General features: G+C 41.0%; 1 protein-coding gene across 1 annotated transcript in view; it reads left to right on the top strand.

Moving 5' to 3' along the window:
• The first annotated feature begins 4727 nt into the window (after positions 1–4727).
• The window catches only part of HTR1F (5-hydroxytryptamine receptor 1F), a 101357-nt gene continuing 92190 nt past the window's right edge, over positions 4728–13894 (top strand). The window contains exon 1 of the mRNA XM_081907902.1: positions 4728–4919. The gene's annotated coding sequence lies outside the window, so the exon portion shown is untranslated. The remainder of the gene's footprint in view (positions 4920–13894) is intronic.

A 13894-nucleotide genomic window follows, 5' to 3' on the forward strand; every position in this document is an offset into this window, starting at 1 on the left:
GCCCTACAAAAACCAGAATAGAAAAGGCCTGACAGAGGAAGCAGAGCATTGTGGGAGTTTGGGTAGAAAATGAAAAGAAAGCAATCTTGCAGCTGACCAGACCACAGGATCAGTGGTAGTGTAGATGTGGAGCAATAGGCTTTGCATGCAGAAAGTACAAACCCCAATATCTCCAAGTCAGGGTTGGGGAAAGACTCCTGTCTGGTACTCTGGAGAGCTGCTTTCAGTCAGTGTAGACAATACTGAGCCAGACTTAATGTCCTGACTCAGTAAAAGTCATCTTCCTGTGTGCCCTATATATGTCGCCAGAAACTACTGAACAATGCTATGTACCTTTCTTATTAATAACCTGAACTTTTCAGAGAGAGAGCAAGAGAGAGAATTCAGTAGCAAGCCGACAAAAACTTGGTTAAGCTCAGTGCTAAAATAAAAGCAAAAGAGAGCCATACTGAGTCACTGATGCTTGTAAGTAACAATAACAGGGGATACTTGAGGGAATGAAGATCTTTTCAAAATGAACAGGGGTATCTGCTATGGAGAATGGTATTAATTTAGGAGGTAGATGAGAGGGTATGGGTTGTAGGAGTAAATAATTACAAAGGCACAGATGAAGGGTAGCAGAGGCGTGATGGCTGAATAGGTGGCAGAATCAAGGGAACAGGCTTTTCTATTCTTTGTTGATTTAAAGCATTTTTAACCCATTATTCAGCCAAAAGGTCTCCTACAGAGGCTTACTGGTCAGGTTTTTTTTTTAAAAAAAGAGAAAGCCAGCCCTGGTATTAGGCTTGCAGTGACATAAAAGGAAATGGGATTGCAAGGGAGGAGGAAAAAAGCAAGTTTAGGCACTGGCTGGGTAGGGACTTAAGTAGTTGTGCTATCATGACAGGATTTAGGGAGAGAACTTCAGGGCCCTCCTTAGGGTGGCTGGCAAACACAGCAGGGCTGGATCACCACATTAGGAAGTAACAGATTATCAAAAGAGGGTAAGCGGGAGGTAAGGTCATGGTTGAGTCTAAAATTACATCTGTTCAGCATTGTCTGTATGCTATGTCTGAAAAAAACAGAAATTGCTGTGGGTAGATGGGTAGAAATTGACAAAAGTTAGATGATATTGTAACAAGTAACTCAGAAAATCTAACATATGGATTCTGTCAAAATAAATTAGGAATGTGGAGGTCTGAAGTATGACCTCAAGCTTTCTGCTCGGGAAAAGGAAACCAACTGACTAATTGAGGCAGCCTTGCCTAGACAAATATGTACTTCTGCAAACCTGGGAGAAACTAGTCAATGTCTAATGGAGGTGACTCAGTAAGTTGTCTTTTTCTTATTTTTTTAAAAAACTTTCTATAAAAATCTGTTTGTAAATGATAGAAAAAAAAATAAAGCTTTGAACAAAGACAATGCTAAATATACTTGGGGAAATGCTGAGGTTTATTCTTAAGGGATTTAACATTTTCACTAATGCAGACACAGGCAGAAAACTTTCAGCAAATGGAGGAGCAACCATCTCAATACCAGCAGGTGGTTATTTAGCCTGCCCATCAGCATGCCATCTGAGAGACAGCACAATGTAATTTGCGGGAAACTGCATTTCTCGACCACCCCCTCATGAAACTTGCCAGTAAGTGTGATTCTCCCCCTCCAGACGTTGCACGGGAACACTTGAGTCAGCAGGACTTGAGAGAGAGAGATGGTGTTTCTGTTGCAACCCACAGGAGAGCCTATTTTGCAACAAGGCACGTGGAAGGTCACCAAGGCATGATGAACGTGTCTGCCCTGGCTTCTCTCACAGTGTAGCGCCTGGCCCAGGAGGACGGGGTCACAGCTGAACTGTCTTTCAGTTGTCAGAATCATGGTTCTCGGGTTCTGACTTGATGCACACTGCCCTTGTTGTCTTGTCATCACTGAAATAGTAGTTACACCCACAGGAACGTAGGAATCTGACATGCTGAGTTACACCGTTGGTCTATTTATCTCAATGCTGCTGACACTGACTAGCAACAACCCTCTGGGGTTTTGGCCTAGAGTTCTCCCATCACTGAGCTACAGCTCTTCCCTTCCTGCAGCAGCCATCCCTTTACAGTGGTACCTTGGTTCTCATATGCCTTGGGACTCAAACAACTTGGAACCCAAACACTGCAGACCTGGAAGTAAGTGTTCCGGTTTGTGAACTTTTGTTTTCTTCAGAAGTCCAATGTGCTCTAGTGCCACACTCCCATTTTGAGTGTTACGCTGAGGTCTGTCTGGTTTTGCTATTTATTTTGTGTTTTTGTTTTTGCGGCTTTTGTGTTTTGTATTTGCGACTGTGTGGAATCCAGTTCAGCTACTGATTGAGTGAGTGAGTGAGTGAGTGAGTGTAGTACATTGTTTATTGCTTTCATTTTATGGATCAATGGTCTCATTAGATAGTAAAATTCATGTTAAATTGCTATTTTAGGGGTTGTTTTAAAAAGTCTGGAATGGATTAATCCTTTTTGCATTACTCTCTGTGGGAAAGTGCAGCTTGGTTTTGGAACGCTTTGGTTTTGGAATGGACTTCTGGAACAGATTAAGTTTGACAACCAAGGTACCACTGTATTGGGAACATTCAGGTCCTTTTAATAGAACAGAAGCAACTAATGCTGTGCTGATGATTTATTATGTGTGGGTTTTTATGGTGGTCCTAATTAATGAAAAAAAGAATTTGCATTCAAAAATTATGAAAGGTGTGAGACAATTCTGGTGAAATTCTAATGGGTGGGGTGCAGGGGTTTTTGTTGCACTTATGTTGCTTTCGAGGTGGCCAAGAACCTTCATTATGCAAATTCTATCTCCAGCAGTCTGCATTATATAGCCTCCTGGTTACCCATTCTTCCTAAAAAACCCATGATGTCCTTAGCTAGTTTTTTCTACAAGTTCAGAGATCTGGGAAGGCTGCCTACTATTCTCCTGACCTAACAGCTATTTTATCATTATCATTATTTATGCAATGGGTTTTTACTTTTAAATAAATCAGTGTGTGTGTGTGTGTGTGTGTGTGTGTGTGTGTGTGTGTGTGTAAGGGGGTGGGAATGTAAGAAGAAAAGAAACTACTTTCTTAAATACAAAATCAGTTATCATACTGATCTTAGGCACCTGGCAGCTGGCCTCTCCAAGTTCTCATGCTTCAGTGAAAGCCCACGGAAACTTTGATGGGTGTCTTCAGATGAGCCTGGCAGGTTTCAGACCACTGAAAAAATGTTTAATTGAAAGTAAATGGCAAACACTACCTCTTGGCCACCTCACAATAATGAAGCAAGCTCAATCCTTCACCCTCTGAAATTAAGAAATTCTAAAGTGCCCTTCAGATTTGCTGGACTTCAACTCCCATCATCCTTGATGATTGCACAGGCTGGCTGGAGCTAAAGGAAGTTGTAGTCTGACAACATCTGGAGAGTACCATGAATTGCCTACCAGAATTAGGAGGAGGGAGATGAGATAAAAAGTCTTCCCCTTGTTGTAAGCAAGGCAGGGTGTGCCGATGATGCAGGAGGCATATGAGAAATGACATGGCAGGCAAACCATGCACAAAACACTTCCAGGTCATCCAAACTTGGAGATATTTTACAGCGATTGGAACAGACTGCATAACCAGCAAATAAGCCTGCAATTACCAAAATTGTTGTCTGAGGCTATTAAAAGGAGGAGATGTTCTTCCACTGAAATTACCAGAATGGATAAAGAAAGATAGCTGGGATATTGTGAGTGCAGTAACAGAGTATCGAATGGAAATGGATGTTTACATTAAAACATAAAAAATATATTGACAAACTGCCTTATAGAAGGAAATTAAGGTGATTTCAACTCTCTTTTTCTTAGGAAAAAAGGAGTATTTTGCTGCTGTTCCTTTGAAAATATTGGAATGCTAATACTGTGCTAGGTTGGGTGGGTGGAGATATTATGTGGTAAATGTTAAATGATTAGCTAATAGGAAAATAGAATTTTGCTTTTCACTAGTACAGCATGTCAGTTTTTTCTTTAAAGCAGGGATGGTGAACCGGTGGCTTCCCAGGTGTTGTTGTACTACAACTCCCATCATCCCTAAGTCATTCTGGCTGATGAGTTTGGGTCTAATGACCTGAAGAAACACAGGTATGTTTCTGGGGTCTAAAGATTCTAAGATATGAAAAGCAGGGGATATTTATTTCTTTAGAATACTTATATTCCAATTTATTCCTCCCCCAGAAGACTCTCAAAGCAGTTTACCAAAGATCTGAACAATACAAAATTGAAGAAACGTGACTCATGTGAATATAGATTCAGATTTGATCCTTGGAATTTCAGAAGCAACAGACATTCCAGGATTAAAGAAGCAAACATGAAGAATCTGGCAGGTGAGTTTTGAGTTTTGGTGATTCTTTGGACTACTTGCTCAGGTGGCTGAAGGGTGATGAGATTCTGTGATGTGGATGAGACTACAGATCCTGGGTGGCAGGATTGTAATACTGAACTGCCACCGACAGTTACAAGCCTTCATGCGTTCCCGCATGACATCCTCTACTTTGAAAGTGATTTGTGATGTAAACGGGAGCTGCACTTGGTGCTCGCAATAGCATTCGGGGGCTTTCTCGGGAGTAAGTGTATTACTTAGGAACCGATAGGATTTGATGGAGTAGTGATTTAAATATCCAGCAGGTGGCGGTGAGAGAACCTAGTTTGGCTCTCCTATTCTATGAAACAATAGAAGAAGCCGTGCCGGCTGCAGTTCCTGAGCCAGAGTCGTCTCAGCTGCTTTTACTGCTACACTTCACTTCAGTTGCTGTTTACAGAGGTGCCACCCTCTTTACAGACTGGACTATTATACCATTGCCTTCAGGGACTCTCAAGCCTGGTGCTGCTGACTGGGGATGCCAAACTGAAGATCATTTCCTTGGCATGGGATGAGCGGACCAAGCCTGGAGGTGAGATGTGCGTGCTCCGCAGTGGGACGCTTTTGAGCCTCTACCTGTGCATGCTTTTTGCTCAGTGCTAGCCTGTAGAAAACCTGGCTGGCTGGCTGGCTGGCTACACTGCCAAGGGCTCTGCTAGAATGCCTTTAGGGGGTGGTGGACATAGAGAAGGATGGCCATTGGGGCTTCCAGTGGGCAGCATTAGGCAAAATGGTTTCCAGGTGACCTGATGCAGCAGAGGACAAGGCTGTTGTGCGTTTGGTACGGAGGAGGGAGTTGCACTAAGTGACGCTCTTCTCATTCTCATGGCACTGTGACATAAGAAGCTGTGCCTGCCAAAACTCACTTTCCTACATACTGTACCTGTAGGCGGTACTGAAGTCCTGTCCTCTGTTGCATCGGGAACGCCAGTTTAAATCAGGAGTAAGAAGCTGCACTGTGACTTTGGAAAGCTTGAGGAAGGCTCTCTGGGGAGAAGGTGGCATTCAGACAATATAAACAGGAATTCCTGCTCCCTTTAATTTTCCCTCTGTTGCCTTCTCCAGTCTTGGCCTGGGTGTTCTGGTACTGTTTATATTGTAGCATGATTCTGATGCACGTCCTGCTGAGAGACTGACTCCCCACCAAGTATGCCTAGTGATGCAGTCTTTGTGGGACCTTTGCCTGCTCATCCTGGGGCCAGGGTTGTTATTTGCTGCCTGCTGTTCAGTGCACAAACAAATAGCTGTAGTTAAACAGCAAAGCCCATTGGTGCTCACTACTTTGAAATGGGCCATGCCTTAACACATGGGTGTGTTTAGCTTTTATTCCTAAACATACCACCTTGTATATTTTTCCCTGCCCTCTTAACTCTTCCTTCCCTTTTCTTGCTTTTGTACTGAGTTGGGGAAGGGAAACTTCGGACAGGTACTGTTTGTGTGTTGAAAACCTTTTGAGATTAAAGAAAAGTGTATTGCTCTTTCTAAAGATCCTGGGCTTCTACCACACCTCCTCACCCTGCTGCCTATGTTTTGGAGCACTTGGTGCCATTAGGGAGCTCAGTGTGCCTTTTCATGCAGAGAAAGTCAGCTTAGCATCTTGTCGCACAGAGGCATGAATGTGATATAAGGTACTTTTTCCGCAGGAACTCAGCCTGGCTTCGCTTGCAATGAATTGACTTTTCTTTTTGCACCCTCTGTTTCTCTCTCTCTCCCTCCCACTTTCTGTTTGGATTTCTTAATAAGCTGTCATCACATTAAAAGGGGAAAAAATGGATTATACAGAGGAAAGACAAACTTAGCCAGCTGACTACCTGCCTACAGGTTTTTAAAAGACAATGAGCTTTTTCATATATAGATAAAGACTGTCCCTGGCATAGATGTAATTTGCTTGCCAGTATTTGGTTTGGTTTGGTTTTTGCTGCTGAAGCAGAGGAACATGAAAGGTAGCAAAGGCAATTCTGTTTTGCCCAAAGCTTCCAAGAAATTATTGGGAAAGTATTGTTTCTTTCATAAGGTTTTTATTGAGCAATTATTCATATCATACTTCAAAATCTTCTGTATTTAAGAGCTGTTCCTAAGACTGGCTTTATAGCACTTTGTGTCAAAATGACCTAGCAGAATCCTTAGCAATAATGTCTCCTAACGCACTTCTGTTGATATATTGTCAATATCTAACATGTGCAATTTGACTCACAGTGGGCCTGACTTAGAAAACATATGAAGATGAAAGCCTAGATTCCACACACCCCACCCAAACAATAAATCAGTTAAAAATAACTTGCAGCAAAAACTTCGGGGGGGGGGTGAGTCCAACAACCTCCAGAGAGCCACAGGTTCCCCATCCCTGGCTTATATGCTGCATAAGGCAATGCAGAAGGGCAATAAATGTAACTGATTTTAATATTTTATTGCTGTATTGCTGTAACCTCACCTGGGACCTCATGGAGAAGTGCAGGTAAGAAATCTAAACAATAACAACACCAGAACAACACGGGCATCTTTGCTGGTCCCAGGTAATCCTTCCTCACCTGAAAGACCAAGGCAAGGTTTGGGTGAAGGAAGTGTTAGTCAGAAAGAACAATTTGTCACGCTGTGCATCATTCTGGTCTTAAATTACAGGCTTTTTATCATTGAATCTCCCTGGTTTTTGAAAAAGAAACTTGTCGTTTTCATATTGGCAATCCCACGCTCTTCGCAAGGGATTTGAATCTGTTTTCTGGCAAAGTCAATTTAAAAGAGAGACAGAATTACAAATACTTAACTGATAGTGATCATTTCATTGGAAGGCACACATTTATCTTTTTCTCGAAGAACCAATAACTGCAGGTAGCCATGTCTGATCACTGAAACAAATCTAAAGAATAATAGTGGAATTGTACTTTTTTTTTGCGCAAAAAGCAAAAGCCCTTAGTGATTCAACTTTTGAGTTATTCAGAAGGCTTCCTTGTTCTGTATTATAAAAAGGTGTGTTTGTGTGGCACTGTTTATGGCAGCAAGAGATATCTAAAATGAAAGTTCAAGATTATTCACCTCTCTCTGTTTATCTTCACAACAATCTTGTATAGGTGAGAATGAGCAAAAATGACCATCCCAAGGTCACCCAATGGGTTTCATAGCTGAGCAGAATTCATTCTCCCTGTTCCAAGTCTACCCACTTCCAGAGCCGGCCCACAGATGAGGCAGGGTGAAGCAGCTGCCTCAGGAAGCAGAAACACAAGAGGTGTTGCTCATCTTCCCCACCACATCAGGCGCTGGTGTAGCCCTGACCCCTTGGAAGTCAGAGGAAAGTCAGCGCCAAAGCTCTTCAACAGCCCGCTCTCGTCAAGTTTCAACGAGAATGGGATGTTCCAGATGCCCTTGCGGAGTTTGCCCCACCACCGCCGCCTGGTGGTGAGGCTTTGCAAGGGCTTTTCTTTGAGTGGAAGCCCTTGAAGAGCCTCAGATGCACTCCATTGTGGGGGAAGCGGTGGGATTTTTGTCTCATGTGCAGAAACATTTCGGGCCACCTCTGCCTACTATACCACACATGAATCATTTCTTTTTTCAGCTGATTAAGAAATTATATCTGTACAAGAGACTCCTCCAGCTTTCTCTAGTTTCCTTCTTTCTATCTTTTGTTACCTTACTACAAATTTCACCATCTCTTTTATTCTGCTGCTACTTCTATCACTGCTCCACAGTGAAGGCTTTTCTATTATAAGAGGCTACAAGGGTACATGCCTACAAGGGTAAGTTGCATGGGGCAGCAGCTGATAGCCACTGCCTCCAGGAGCATTCCTTGCATGCCTTTCCTTGTCCCCCTAGAAGCCCTTTACTAAAGCCAGAATGTCCCAAGTGACCTTGATTCTTGCATGTCCTTTAAGGGTTCGGGTTCTTGCATGTCCTTTTCCCACCACTTGCACACAGAAAGGAATAGCAGAAAGTAGGGTCCTCATGCTGCATTTCAGCTTTCAGAAACTCAGTAGAAGATCCCAATCTCTTCTCTTACCCTACTTGTGTATTCCATGTCCCCTCCCATTTCCTAAGAAATAAGCATTATGCATTGTATCCACTTGGTGACTGGCAGCATTCTAGCTTCAGAATCAAACTGAGCATGCACTGTCTAACTTTGCCAGCAATTGCTGCCATAGGCTTTGAGTTAAATTAAAAATTAAAGAGTTAAATTTAAAAATTAAATTAGAAGATTGAATGCCTCATTTGTCAGAACTTTTTAACTTGCTGTGGCAATTTTTATCAGATCAATTTGAAATTTGACACACTTCTAGACCTCACCAGAGATATCATGCACTCCAAGGTTCAACTTTTTAATTCAACAGGTGCCCTTTTTTCTTAAACAATTTGAAGCTTAGAATGGCTGGACTTTTTATGAATCTTGCTTTAAGTAAATGAAGATTGCTGTGCCCCTTTAATTAATTCACAAAACAGTACAATTTAGGACCAAATTACTCATGTTATATGCCTTTAAAAAACTATATTGGCTATAAGAAAGAAAGAAAGAAAGAAAGAAAGAAAGAAAGAAAGAAAGAAAGAAAGAAAGAAAGAAAGAAAGAAAGAACAGTCCTAGGATCCCAGTCTAGTACGTGCTCTCAATCCTGATTGGGGTCCACATGGGTTTCTCTTGAAAATCACCTTCAGCTCTCTGCTATTTCACCTTGAAGGAGTGTTTTACTCCAATCAGGAGCATCCAGCAGTTTGCAGGGGACTTGGGTTTCCCCCCCTTAAAAATATAAGCACCCCATTTTAGTGGGGGGGAAAATTGAAAAAACTAATAGGTTGACTCCTATTTTGAAGAGATATCTGAGTTAGGCTATGTCACAGACATACTTTAAGGCTGCAATCCTGTGCCCACTTACCTGGTAATAACCCCTTCTGAACATTTTCTTTTCTCACTTCTGAGTTAACATGCATAGCATGTGGCATCCAAACTGAGATTCTGGAACAAACAGCAAAATGGAAAGGTAAAAACAAACAAGTGAAATGAAACATTGTGATTAACCACTCATCCTCTCAGAAATAAAACAACATACCAGCACAGTACTCACATAGGGCACCACCCAAAATTAAGTGCTTCTTAGCCCTTTTTTACAATGGCAGGGCTAATAGTATAGGTTTGACTCTGCCATGGGACTAGAACAGAAAAGTTATTCCCCTTGGCTGGATTATGCCCATAGAGTATTCATACAAAGTACTATAGACTCGCAGAGTCGCTTCTCAAGTCAGCACCTTGAGCCATATTCTTAGCTGAGAATTCAATTTCTATCAATGATCAAAGGACATGTGAAAGAAAGGCTGCATTCACACATTGTTCCAGCTCTCTTGCTAATACCAAAAACTCTGCAAGAAGTTGATAAGGGACCTCTATGCCTCATTAACTTAGCAATATGAACAATGATAAGTTCTCAGTTTGGAACAATTGAAAAGTGGGAATCATCCTCTTTGAATATTTTATCTGATGAGGGTGAAATCTCCTCTTTTGGAGAGGCTTTCTGAAACAATACAAGATATTAAGTCTATCATTTGGAACTGAATCATGCACATGCAGGGATACTGTGGAAACTAATAAATGAGTTTTCATCTCCTTGATTCAAAGGTGAAGGGGGAATTTTAAATGCTAGGAAAATAATATTATTTCAGGAGTAATCATTGTACACTTCTGGCTTTTTGTGAACAAGGCTGCTGCTTGTGAAACCAATTTAAAGCAGAAAATATAGGATTGAGCTATCACTATAGGGCAACTGGATAAATACATACATACATAATTTTATTTGTGTGCTGCCTTTTCACAATTCAAACCATGCTCAAGGTGGCTAACTACATGAAGAAAATATGTAACGGCAAAATAACAAAAGTACTCATAAACAATAAATAAAATTCAAAGTTGAGATTGTCATCCACATAGGAAGGCAAGATTGCACTGTGGTAGAGAAATGTATGTTGAAGTTTAAGGACATTTACTGAAAATTTATATACTGTGGCTAGGGAGTAAGACTTTTTCTGAATCAGCTGGGACTTGCTTTCAAGTATGCATGAATACAATTATGCTACACAACTACTAAGGAAATGAAAAATATCTCGGGATGTGTTCCCATTTACTTTGCACTCACTGCATTTCCAGTGCTGGATTTTTAAGCTGTATTCACACAAGGCTGTCCAAAATGCATACTGAAGTGTTGGTGGGTTCCCACGAGGCAAGATATAGTGAGAACAGCAAGAGCCTTTATTGAACTAACAGAACTGGACAACAGGGCCAAAGCAACTGCTTATATACATTTCTGAAAGCCTGGGCCACTCCCACTCCCATCGTGATTGGTTGTCTAAACTTCCAAGCTGTGAATCATAACTCAGAGTTTATGGGCCAATGGCAGAGGCCTAAATCCTGAAATGTTCTGTGATTGGATATCATGTATTGAATCATAACACAGAGTCTCAGAATCCTTAGTCCAGACTCAGGCTCAGGCAAACGCAGACCACTGGATACATAACACATATGTATCCTGTTTTTTTGTTAAAAGATGCTACTGTTTGATGCATTGTTTATTAAACCAGTTTCACATTGATTGCAGCCATTAAGCTATTCTTAATTTGTCTCTAGCGAAGGTATGAAACCTTTCCCCTTGTCAGTGCCTCCTGGAGCATCCATAAACACAAATGAGTTGAAGCCATGCTGATGTGAACAGCTGGGGGGAGGTGCAACTTCACTGCACTCTAAGGGGGGGTTAATATGAACACACCCTCAGTCTACAAGCCTCTTAAATGGGAACAGCCTAATTAAAGTTAGAGTGGTTTGCTTTGACAATTGAATTCTATATGCCTGAATGTAATTCACAGTGAAAACTTCATCTCCTTAAAATTCATATCTTCATAGAAAGCCACAATATTTCCCTTCCTCCAGATATATATATATTTTTTTAAAAAACCCAACAACCCTGGAATATGTTATGAAGTGCCACTGTAGAAAATGGGTGATGACAGTCATTCCACATGCATTCATCAACAATGACAGCTCTACAATTTTGTTATATAGAATATGAAATGGAAATTGAAGCAAAATAATATAAACTTGGACTGCATGCTGAAGCAGAAAAGTTTAGTTCCAGTAACAGCTGTAATAGGGAAAATAATAGCTGGAAAAGTGTTCACCATGTAAAAGTCAATGCTGACTACCTACAGTTTCCATTATTTTCAGGAATATTGGACGTTGCCTGATATTGAGCCAAACCTATTGGTCCATCTAGCTGAGTATTATCTACAATGGATAGCAGTGCCTGTCCAGGCTTTTGGGGAAGGGTCTCTCCCAGCTAAGGGTTTAACTATTACTTCCTGGGAATATAGGTCTGAAAACCAATAGAGTATAGGGGATAACAGGATACCGTATATAAAGGGCAAATCAACAAATAGTGACTACATCCTGACTACATCCATAAATCCATTTCCATTCCATGTATGCTATTCCAAGGTATCTGTTGAAACCTAAATTCAACAAAGGCTATACATAATTGTGAAAAAGTCAGTGCCTCAAGGTAGTGAGGTCTTGAGTGGCTGTCCTTAATCTAAAGGTACCAAATAGAGCACAGGCAGCGATAATGGATGCCCTGCCTTGGTTGGCATCATGGCTGAAGACCCAGCTTCTAGGATCATGCAAATGAAGTGATGAATGCTTTTCCATTGGAGATTGCAAGTGTGAGTCAATATTTGAAAGAAAAACAGGAAGATTCCAAATTGTGCTTCTTGTCTCAGTTCTGCTTGTCAACGGTTGATTGTTTCTTCTGAAAGAAATGTGGAGTTGTCATCTTGAAAGTGTCAATATTGTGCATAAAGAGGCTCTAAGCTCTGCACATCAGTGCGCACTGGTGTTCAGAGCTCTATGCAAATGTTCAGAGCAGCCTTCACCAATCTTGTGCCCTTCAGATGTTTTGGATTAATTATGCTGGCTGTGGTTAATTGGAGTTGTAGTCCAAACTGGAGTTGTAGTCCAAAACATCTGAAGGGCACAAGATTGGCAACGGCTAGTTTAGGGAGTGCTGGCCAATTCTGATAGATTCTAATGAGATCCTTAGAGCGTAGATTATGCTGCAGAGTTATAGGGACTGATTTTGTGCAGCCCTGGGTGTGTTTGCGTATGTGAAAGTGATATATATTTGTATTAAGGAAGTGTATTGGTTCTGTGTACCTCAAACAATGAGACAAATTGGGGGGGGGGATTCAAGTCATGATCTCATACTCCCAATTCAAATTATGCTCTTAACAAGACAGAGCAAGGATTCCCTAACTTCTTGAATTGCTCTGTGGCCTTGGTTTTTCCAAAAAGATAAGCTTGTGACCTTTTTAAATATATATATATATTCTTTTATGAGAAATAAAACCAACCTGAATGTGGATATACTCAAGATTAGAGAGGGGAGGGGTGCAGAAGAGAGTAGGGAGATTTTTGTTTTGTTTTGTTTTGATAGGCAGGCCTAGCTTTTAAGCATAGTGAATTATATTTCTAAGGCCACTCCAATCATACTGATTTGTAGAAGGAATGTTGAAGTAAGGAAACAGAGTTGTTCTTCACATGGGTTGTCGTCATTTTTCCTTTCAGATGTGAGAACTGGACAATAGCAGCAAAATTAGATTATTGTGGTGGCCTGCTTATTTCTTAGTCATTCTTTTTCCTAACAGTGGTAAATCATTGCATGCTCTCTCTTTCTTTCTTTCTTTCTTTCTTTCTTTCTTTCTTTCTTTCTTTCTTTCTTTCTTTCTTCATGGAGGGTACTTCCAGGAAGGGGAAAGCAGTGAGAAAAAGTGTGAGTTATCCAGCTTATTATGAAGTGAAATCACTTTTTTAAAAAAATCAAGACCTAGTCATCTAAACTCTGGCAGGTTTCTCATCTGAGGCACTTCCCTCATGCTCCCAGTTTTCAAACTGATTTCCCACAAAAAACAACAACCCTAGGGGAAGGAAACATGATTGCTATTTTCACACACCAAAACTGTAAAGTATGCCCCATGGGAGAACTGTTGCACCCTCTTTCAGAAATGTGGCAGCCTTCATCCTCTCAGGTGGCCATGCCTACAATTTGGAACCATACCAACAGATTTTTTTTTTTTTTAAAAAAAAAAAAGCTATAAGCTTTTTAAAAACACACACCATGAAATCCAGCAGGCTTGATCTGCTCTGGAGGGGCTCCTTTGCCCATAATAAAATTTCATCTAATTAAATGAAAAGGAAAGATAGAGATTGCCATTTTAAAATCCCCCATTATAGTCAATTGGGCAAAACATAGTTTTGGATTAAATAGATCTCATTCAGACCAGAGTAACAAATCTGGCTGGATTGAAACAGAGTTGATCCTAAACAGATCAGGCTGCTTTCAAAAGCTACCAATACAAGGCAAATCTTGTGAAATGCATTTCTATGAAACATTTTCATTTTAAAAAAAACCCAAATGGAAATGGATGTTGCCTCTGTACCCCTGCCCTCAAAGCAGAAACGTGCATTTGTGTGGGAACTAAGGGTTTGGTAAC

Source organism: Podarcis melisellensis (assembly GCF_964234715.1).
Source record: "Podarcis melisellensis genome assembly, chromosome: 4".
Lineage (NCBI taxonomy): Eukaryota > Metazoa > Chordata > Lepidosauria > Squamata > Lacertidae > Podarcis > Podarcis melisellensis.